Source organism: Oryza sativa, chromosome 1, assembly GCF_034140825.1.
Source record: "Oryza sativa Japonica Group chromosome 1, ASM3414082v1".
Taxonomy (NCBI): Eukaryota; Viridiplantae; Streptophyta; class Magnoliopsida; order Poales; family Poaceae; genus Oryza; species Oryza sativa.
The window spans coordinates 27,140,253-27,150,061 of record NC_089035.1 but is presented as its reverse complement, the minus strand read 5'-3'; the positions used below and the strand labels follow the sequence as shown (position 1 = coordinate 27,150,061).

Sequence of the window (9,809 nt, the reverse complement as noted above, 5' to 3'; positions counted from 1 at the left end):
ATTTCACAGGGGAGGGGCTGGGCTTTATAGGGGGGAGGCAAAAATCGCCCTCCCCCAGGGCGGCAAGGGGGCCGCCTGCAAAATTCCATGCCCCCTCGCCGCCCATTTGCAGGCGGCCCCCCGCACAGTGCAAAATCGCCCTAGCGGAGGGCGGCAAGGGGGCCGCCTGCAAAATTCCATGCCCCCCCTCGCCGCCCATTTGCAGGCGGCCCCCCGCACAGTAGAAAATCGCCCTCGCGGAGGGCGGCAAGGGGGCCGCCTGCAAATTTCGTTGACGGCCGTCGCCCGAGAGCGAACGGCCGTCTGCCACGTCATTTTCGCCGCCCTCTGGGAGGGCGATTTTTAAAAATCGCCCTCCCAGAGGGCGGTAGGCGACTATTTCCGTCAATTTTCAAAATGGAAAATTATTTTTGTAAAACTTTTAATAAAAAAAATTATAAATAAAAAAAATTCGAACTCTGATCACCTCCTTAGCAGTACAATAAGGCAATAAGAGGCCCATTACAATCTAGCCTTATAGAGAGAACTAATCAACAATGATGACTGGCTTGGTCATCCCAAGTTTCTCCTTCTTGCTGGCCCCATTCTGCACTGGTGGTGGTGGTGGCGGCCCAATCAGCTTAGAAGTTGGTGGAGGTGGCACGATCTGGATCTCCGGCCTGCGAGTTGGTGGTGTTGGCCCACTCTTGGATTTTGGAGGCCCATTATGAATTTCCTGTTCAGATGATGGAGACGAGGTGCAATTGTTAGTGTTAGCTGCATGTATTCATAACTGTTGTATTCCATGTGCAAAAATCCCACTTAGATCAACTGATGTAAAACCACCATAAGTGCAAAAAAAAAAGGATTGTCTATGCGACAGCCAGCTGAAATTCTTTTGTATTTCAGTCGGTTTTTTCTGCCATACAATCAGCATGTGGTTTTCATCCACCCCACTGGCCACACACAGCGTGAAACTCCCTCGCGGGCATTTCACGTGGCGTGCTTTGTTGAGTGGGCCTTGCAAGTTTTATTGGAGATAGAAAAGCCCACAGCCCGCAGGAGAGAAGAAAGCCCACGACGTTTTCTCCCCTCATGGAAACAAAACCCAGTGCATTCTCTCTCAAAATTGGGAAAGCCCAGCATTTTGTTACTGAAAACAACGCCCAGGAAAAAACAGAGAGAGAAGATATCCACGAAGACCACTCTCTCCAGCACACAACACCATTGAAAGCATGTATGAAACCCAGGTGCTACAGGATCTTCTGTTAATAGGAAGACATAGCAAACTAACAAATGTAACCAAATGCTCAATCAAAACACTTTCATCTCGAGACCGCAAAAACTGATTCTGAACTGCTACTATGTTGAAAACTGAGAACGCAGGAACACTGGCCTGAAATACCAATCCAGGAATGATTAACATAAACTGTTTGCATTCACAAAAATAGTAGATAAACAGAAGATAGTAGGGGTGAGTGTGCGCGTGTTTATAAGTGTGCATGTGTCTGTACTGTGTTTCGAAAACAAACAAAAAAAAAAACATTTCATCTGTCAATATATCATGACAGTAAAAAACTACTAGCAGTTACAAAACCTATTAGCTTTTACTCTTCAGCAACTATCTATTAGCTGTGACGATCCTAGTCTGTTTCTCTTAAACCTAAATTGTCAGGGGGCGCAAGGATGTGAGACTAGCAAGTGGCAAACTCAAGGAACAAAACTGACTATTGTTTAGAACTATGAACTACTATCCAGAATGAAACAGAAGACTTGCAGGATCCAACTCCCTCTGTACTCTTTGCTATGTGTTTTATTACAAAAGTAGCATAGCTTTCCTTTAAAAAGGGTACACCTGCTATAGGGCCACACATTGTTATAAGCTAAAAAAAATTTAAAAATCAGAATCAATAAACTTCTGAAAAAAGCGTCAAAACAGTATGGATCTACATGCTCGCAATTTTTCAGAACGGAAGTTGCATCCGCATGAACACACAGATCTGGAGTTCTGGACCAACTCCTCCCCCCCACCTCCCTCACCCCCCCCCCACCAAAAAATAAAAATCAAAACATACATCATAAATCCCCACCTAAGAGCATGAGAAGTGCCATTGCTGCATTACCGTCCCCACACGAAGCGCCGTAGAAGCCTCGGCGACGACCGCCGGAATCACCGCGATTACCTCGCCAACAAAACACACCCCAACTCTTTTCCCACGGGCTCCACGTCCACCGGAGGAGACTATCCAAATCGCCCTCTCTCGCTGACAGATTACCTGGACACGGCGGATGCGGATTTCATTTCCTCGTCGAGCCAGGCCCAAATCTTGCGGGCGTTGCGGCGGAACATCGCGCCGGACTTGCGGATGTCGGTGGCGAAGAGGAGCGCCGCTGCCGCCAACACCGCCGCCCCCAGCACGAGGTTGGTCAGCGCCATCTCTCTCACTCGCGACGCCTGTTGCCGGCGGCGACCGAACCGGCGAATCTCTCTCTCTCGTATGCGTGGATGCAGATGGGAGAGTGACACGCAGCCTCGGGCGCGGGGCATCGGATTTAACAAAAAAAGAAACGGGTCTAAAAGCCCGGTAGTCTGTCGGGCCCGATAACGGGAGCACAAATCTTGAAACAGATCGGATGGTCACAAATTCGGAATATAGCAGGGAGATGGTTAGCAAGTAAAATTCCAAACTTGGATGAACCCATGCAAGATCCTTCTATACCGAACGCATCATGTGTATCGACTGTACTGTAAGTGCAAAAATCCCACACCTTGAACGAACTGATGCAAAATCATACGTGGAAAAAAAAAATCCAAACTTGGATCCAGATTTGAATAAACCCATGCATCCACTGTACTGTACGTGGAAAAATCCCACACCTTTGATCAAAACTGATGCAAAACCATCATACGTGAGGGGAAAAAAATTCCAAACTTGGATCCAGATTTGAATAAACCCATGCATCCACGGTACTTTACGTGGAAAAATCCCACACCTTTGAACAAAAAACTGATGCAAAACCACGTGGGGGGAAAAAAATCCAAACTTGAATCCGGATTTGAATAAATCCATGCGAAATCCTTCTATATCATACACATGCATCGACTGATGTAATGTACGTGAAAAATCTCTCAACTTGAACGAACTGATGCAAAATGTACTACCATACGCGCAGAAAAAAAAAAACTGATCCAGATTTGAATAAACCGATGCGAATTTTTTCTATACCGTACGCGCGCACAAAAGATTTTGACGTAAAACCCACATCTGTACCGTACATGTAAAACTTCAAAACGTACACGAAATTGTGCCAAAACCATCTCTACTATGCACGCACAAGAAAAAAAACGCGGCCTTTCTGAATTTGGTATGCACTTTCGCAGTAAAAAAACACACCTTTGCTCCAGTATTGTTCGAGGCGCTTGCGCTCGGCGGTGGGCCGTCCACCGGTTTGGTGATGAAAAGAACCTCAGGATAGATGGCGACGTAGCCTAAGAGAAGGAGAAAGATTGCTCCGACGAAACAGAGATAGCAACTAGCTCTCGCCATGGCTAATCTGTGATTGCCCTTTCGGTTGGGGAAGAAAGCCTTGTGGTATAAAAGCAGTAGCAGAGCTCTGTATAGAGGGTGCATGCGCGCGCTCACATCTGCTCCTGCACCGTGATCGCTGCCTGTTCTGTGACTACCCTCCGTTAGTGTCAGAGCCTCTTTCCTCGCGAGCCCATGCCGCGTGAGAAGCACGCGAGATGCCGTCAGGGTAACGACGTTAGGCGATAAACACAATTTTGCTAAAAGTTACTGTTTTCTTCTGGGCTGGTTCCTTTTCTTTCTCTCCCTTCTTTTTGGACCAGCCCGTACCACAGTTCTGAGTCTCCTGACTCATTCATTCGGTCATTCCCTTCCCCCTCCACCTCGTGCGAGCGCTATTGGGCTTGTAATTTCTCTGGGCTCTTAGGCAAGGCGATGCATGCCCTTGCCAAGGGTGGAATATAGGAATAAGTCTAACTTGACTCCCTAAAAAGTGACCCGAATGTAATCCATGAACCTAAATCGCAAAACCGGATATTTCGACCCCGAACTGTTGAAACCTATGCAATTTGACTCGCTTTGCATTTTGGAGGGCGGTTTCGATGACGTGGCGGTGTTGACGTGGCGCTTAGGTGGCATTTGAATTAAAAACATATATGTGGGACCCATTTATCATTCACACACACAATTGTGGGGCCTACTGACATGTGCGCCCCACATGTCATCCTCTCTCTTTCTTCTTCCTCCCCTCTTTCTCCCTTCTCTCTTTCTTTCTCTTTCTCTCTCCATTCGACCGTCCGCGGGGAGCACGGGATGGAGCGGCGGTGAACGGGGGCAGAGTGGTGGCTAGGGGTGGGCGTTCGGTCAGACCGAAAAATTCGGTCTCGGTCTTTCAGTCTTCGGTCATTTTGGTCTTTGAAAACTCATGACTGAATTTCATAAAAAAAAACTCAGGACCGACAAATTCGGTCTCGGTCTCGGTCTGATTGAAATTTTTCAGAGTAAGTTTGGAATGAAAATTTTTGACAAGACTTCCCCTCTTTTGAGACATTTTTTCACACACACACACACACACACACACACACACACACACACACACACACACACACACACACACACACACACACACACACACACACACACACACACACATATATATATATATATATATATATATATATATATATATATATATATATATATATATATATATATATATATATATATATATATATATATATATATATATATATATATATATATATATATATATATATATATATATATGTCGGTGACATGGGGCCGGGGGTATCGTGACTAGAGGCTTGGGTAGCCGCGGTCACCCACGTGGCCTGACCCCCTCGGGGGGGTCGGGCCCGAAGGTGACGTGGCCACCCCTCCCTCTGTCTCCCCGAGGGGTCGGGCCGCTCCCGTTTCGGCCCCGAGGGCTGGGGCGCCCCGACCCCCTGTGGTTTTGGCGCCACGTGTGTGGGTTAGGTGAGCACAGCGGGGCTCACCTAACCGCATTTATAGCAGGTTGGACGAAGTGCACCACGCCGCATTTAATGCAGCGCAGCGCATGCTTATCCGGTCCGTGACCGGTCGCGGTGTGTGACCGGTCACAGACCGGTCAGATCGCGGGTTAGGTGGCAACAGGCGGCCTGTCACACGCCTCGCCCCGTCCCGTCGGAATGATGAGAGCTTCCTGGCTCTCGTCCCTAGCCGGAGCCGGCGTGCCAACTCCAGGAGTTGGTATGTCAGTCCCGGTCAGATCCATTCCAGGCTTCAGCGCAAGTATGGCAAGGAAGTCGCTGGCCATTAAATGAATGTTGAAATGGGCGTCCACCGGAAAAGCAGGCGAGCGGGGCAGGAGGCGTGTGCTCTGCTTGTCAGAGGTCACTTCCGGCTGTGACTAGCCCTCATTGTAAAAAGCATGTTTCCCTTCTTAGGCAGCTAGAGGCCCATGTGGTGACCCCTGACCAGATAAAAAGGAGGCCCAGGCCTAGGAAAAAAAGGAGAGAAGGGGGTTGGGACTCGGGAGAAGGGGTTCTAGAGCCTGAACTCTCTCTCGCTCTCCTGCTCTCTGTATTCCTTCACGCACAGATCCACCAGAACACAGGAGTAGGGTGTTACGCTTCTCAGCGGCCCGAACCTGTCTACGTCGCCCGTGTCTTGTGCACTTCCTCTCTCGCTGACGTTCCTCAGATCGAGGGCGAAGAACCTCACTTAGCGCCCCCGGCCGAACCGGCAAAGGGGGGCCTGCGCGGTCTCCCGGTGAGGAGCCCCACGCTCCGTCAATATATATCACAAAAATACGAGATAATATGCAAGATTAAATAGCACAGGTCTCAAAACTGAAGTTCACAACAATCACACACACAGTACAACTCACAAGCACAAATGGAAGTTCTAGGTTGATGACATTACATCACACACAGATTACAACTCACAAGTCACAAATGGAGACGGATGCGGCCGGCGGAATGGAGGAGGCTGGCTGGAGAGTGGAGACGAAGGCAGTGCTGAGGCGGAGGCGGGCTGGCTGGAGGCGGCGGCCGCGGCGGTGGAGGACAGAGGCGATGTGGTGGAGGGTGGCGCCGACACGGTGCAGGGCGGACTCCTAGCGGCGGAGGCGGCGGCCGGGGGGGTGGAGGATGGAGGCGGCTTGGCAGAGGCGACGCGGCGCAGTGGAGGCAGAGGCCGAGCGTGATGGAGATGGGATGCGGTGCCGCGCGATGGGAGACTGGGAGTATGGCTGTGCGGGTGTGTGGCAAGTGATAGGGTTATATCTAGAGTTAGTACTACTGGGCTTATTGGGCTCTAGGCTTATTGGGCCAAATTTTCGGTCGATTCGGTTAACCGAGCCTAATAACTGAAATGACTGAAATAAATTCGGTCTTTCGATGTCTGGGACCAAACAAATAACCGAAATTTTCGGTCTTGGCCTCGATCTTTTCGGTTCGGTTCTTCGGTTCAGTCTAAATCTGCCCACCCCTAGTGGTGGCGGCTGGCAGGAGCTGAAGTGGCGGCGGCGGCAGGCTGGAGTTGACGTGGGTGGATTGGACTACGAGGTCGCACCTCCTCATGCGACGATACGGATGGATGCGGGTAGGTGCTGGAGGACGGCAACGAGGCACTCAGATCCGGCATAGGGAGTGGCGGAGGAGGAGGAGGAGGAGAAGGAGGCGGTCCCACGTCGTCCGCTCCGGTCTCCCCCTGGCACTCTCGGAACACGCCGACGCTCAGCTCTTGGCCTGTCGAAGCCATCGACTGTCGTCCCCCCGCTCAATCTCATCAGCATCGGCGTCGGTACTGTCGTCCTCTCCCGCCTCTTTGCTGGTCCTTGAGCGCCCGCTGTCGCTCCAAAACCCAGGTTAGCTCCAGCCCACCACCGCCGTCAGCTCCACCATACTGTCATCGCCGCTTCTGCTAGCTCCCACCGGCCGCCACCACTTCGGTGCTTGCCCACCGCCGCTCCAGCCCATGCTCCCCGCGGACAGTCGAAGGGAAGCAGAAAGAGAAATAAAGAGAGAAGGGAGAAAGATGCGAGGAAGAAGAAAGAGAGAGGATGGCATATGGGACCCACAATTTTTTGTGTGTGAATGACAAATGTGTCCCACATATATGTTTTTAATTTAAATGCCACCTAAGCGTCACGTTAGCGAAACCACCCTCCAAAACCACCAAGGGAGTCAAATTACACCGGTTTCACTAGTTCGGGGGGTCGAAATATCCGGTTTTGTGGTTTAGGGTCATGGATTAAATTCGGGTCACTTTAGGGAGTCAAAGTGGACTTATTTCGTGGAATATATAAGTCCACTTTGACTCCCTCGATATAGTGCAATCTAATTATTCCTCAACCGCATTACCCAGTATATTGATCCCCAACTATTAAAATCAATGACTTCCTCGGCTATTTTGAAAGTAGTGCTCCCTCCGTCCCAAAATAGTTTTGCACTATTCATGTCCAACGTTTGACCATTCGTTTTATTTGAAATTTTTTTTATGATTAGCATTTTTATTGTTATTAGATGATAAAACATGAATAATACTTTATGAGTGACTAATTTTTTTATTTTTTTATAAATTTTCAAATAAGACGGAAGGTCAAACGTTGGACACGGATACCCATTGTTGTACTTATTTCGGCTGGTTGACCTGGTCTGCTTGGCTGAGTCAGCATGTGTAGTACATATGTTAGTGTCACCTCCTCTATTTCTTTATCCCATCTCCCTTTCCCACATGACAACATGGGATGAACTTGAGCAGGCAGCTCACGCGAGGTCATCGAACTTGCCAAAGATGAAGACGACGGCTTCGTGGCCTTGTCCGGTCGGTAGGAGACCTCGAACACCGCGACATCGGCCTTCCGCTGTCATTGCTGCCGTTGATGCTCGTCGTCGCATCGGGGAGAGGGGAGAGGAGGTAGCGGCAAAGCAACAACAGGAGGCCAAGAGTAGAAGCTCGACAACCTGGGTGCTCACCGTCGGGTGGAGCTCGAGGAGCCACCGGCCATCGGGGAGGAGGAGTGTCGATAGCTACAAGGTTGATGTCACGCCACACCCGGATGTCACCGGGTAGAGCCCCGTCATGGAGGTCGCCGGCAAACTTAGGCGTTGTCATCATAAAGGGAGGTGCAAAGCGGTGCCAAACCAAGCACCCCTTGCCACCACTAGATCCCTCTTCTCTCTTGTGCTGCCCCACCCCAGGAGGGCTTGGACTCGGCGTGGTGGGATCCAACCATGCAGAGGTGGATCCTGGCAGGGATCCTCGGGTGTTTACGAGCGAAAGTTGAAGAATATGAGGTGGTCCTCGCTGTCGCAGTCCCTTGGCGTCGCCCTCTCCTTGAGCTCCCTCTTGTCGTGGCTCGTGGGTGGCCGTTAAGGGGACTCCCAGGCCACCCCGCACTGCGACGCAAGAGAGATGAGAAGAAAGAGAAAAGAAAGAGGGGAGAATAATAATTGTGTAGCAGGGCGAGTTAGCTGGGCGGGACGGCGGCGGCTCTGAGGTACGTCTGGACAAGAAGAAGCAACAACAGTTAGTGGTAGAGGAGCCGCTGGCTACGGTAACAGACTCCTTGTCGCTACTCATCTCCGCATTGTTGATCATCGCGTCGCTGCCTTCGACTGTCATTCCCACTTGAGCTCGCGTGGCGGTGAGGAGGAAGGACGGTCCTCATTGTTGGATGTCATCACACCACCATTGATTGTCGTCCTTGCTCAAGCTCATGTGGTGGTGTGGGGAAAGGGGAGGGGAGGGGAGGAGAAAGAGAGGGATCACTGGCATGTGGGTCCCATATATGCTGACTTAGTCGGTTGAACCCGGTCAGCGAAAATCGTTTTGAAAATAGGCGAGGGAGTCAAATCACACCAATTTTAATAGCAGGGATTTCAAGATATTTGATATTGCAGTTGAGGGATACAAATTAGATTGGACCTATCTTCGAGGGAGTCAAAGTGGACTTATTTCCCAAGAGTATTTAGCTAATAAAAAGAGGTTCTCATGGCTCTCCAAGGCCAATGAGACCAGTCCATCGGACCACTCTCTTCACTAAACTAGGTCCATATATAAACCAATTTGGGAGAAGCAATCCATTTTGCCTTCCTCAACTATAGGTTGGGTCCACTTCTTGACACAACTGTAAAACCAGTAAAGAGGCTCCCTCAACTATGAAAACTATCTCTTTTTGTCCCCCTTGGTGGTTTGCAAAGGTGGTTTTGGTTGACATGGAGCCTATGAGGCACAATAACCTGGTCTATTATCTAATATGGCACATACTTGTTGTTTATGCGTACTTAATTCAAGATAGAAAGCTGTTGGTGAAATGGCAACCAGGGTACCCATTTCCCCGAAAACAACTACAAATAAAATAAATGGCATGCTTAAGCCATCCTTATAAATAAAAAGCTATATTGTGCTAGTGCGGCTAAGAGACCCACCTTGGTAGGTGGTCCCGGGCTCACCTTAACCCGCTTACAGAGTAAGTATGAGGCATAAGGTGCGCCTCAGACCCGTCTTTGTTTTGGGTCCCGGGCACACCTTAGCCCACATAAGTCCTACATTACTCAGTAAGAGGAGCGTAGAGACATATAAAATTTACATCTTAAAGAATAGACTAAGGTCTGCCTCGGACCGTGCCATGTCCCTGGGTCCTAGTCACGTCTTGGTCCTCATAGGTCTCACTTTCTTCAAGGAGTGGAGGATGGAGACATATGATTAAAAGATATAAGCTAAGGTCTACCTCGGTCCCGGCCTTGCCTTGGGATCTGGGCCCACCTTGGTCTTCGTGGTTTCTACGTTATT

General features: G+C 49.8%; 1 long non-coding RNA gene across 1 annotated transcript; it reads right to left on the bottom strand.

Annotated features, from left to right (window-relative positions):
• Positions 1-419: 419 nt before the first annotated feature.
• On the bottom strand, positions 420-2,504 carry LOC136356093 (uncharacterized). The gene is made up of 2 exons (XR_010740777.1): positions 2,103-2,504; positions 420-715 (listed from the first exon to the last, which is right to left on the bottom strand). It is a non-coding gene; the product is annotated as an uncharacterized lncRNA (long non-coding RNA).
• Positions 2,505-9,809: the final 7,305 nt, after the last annotated feature.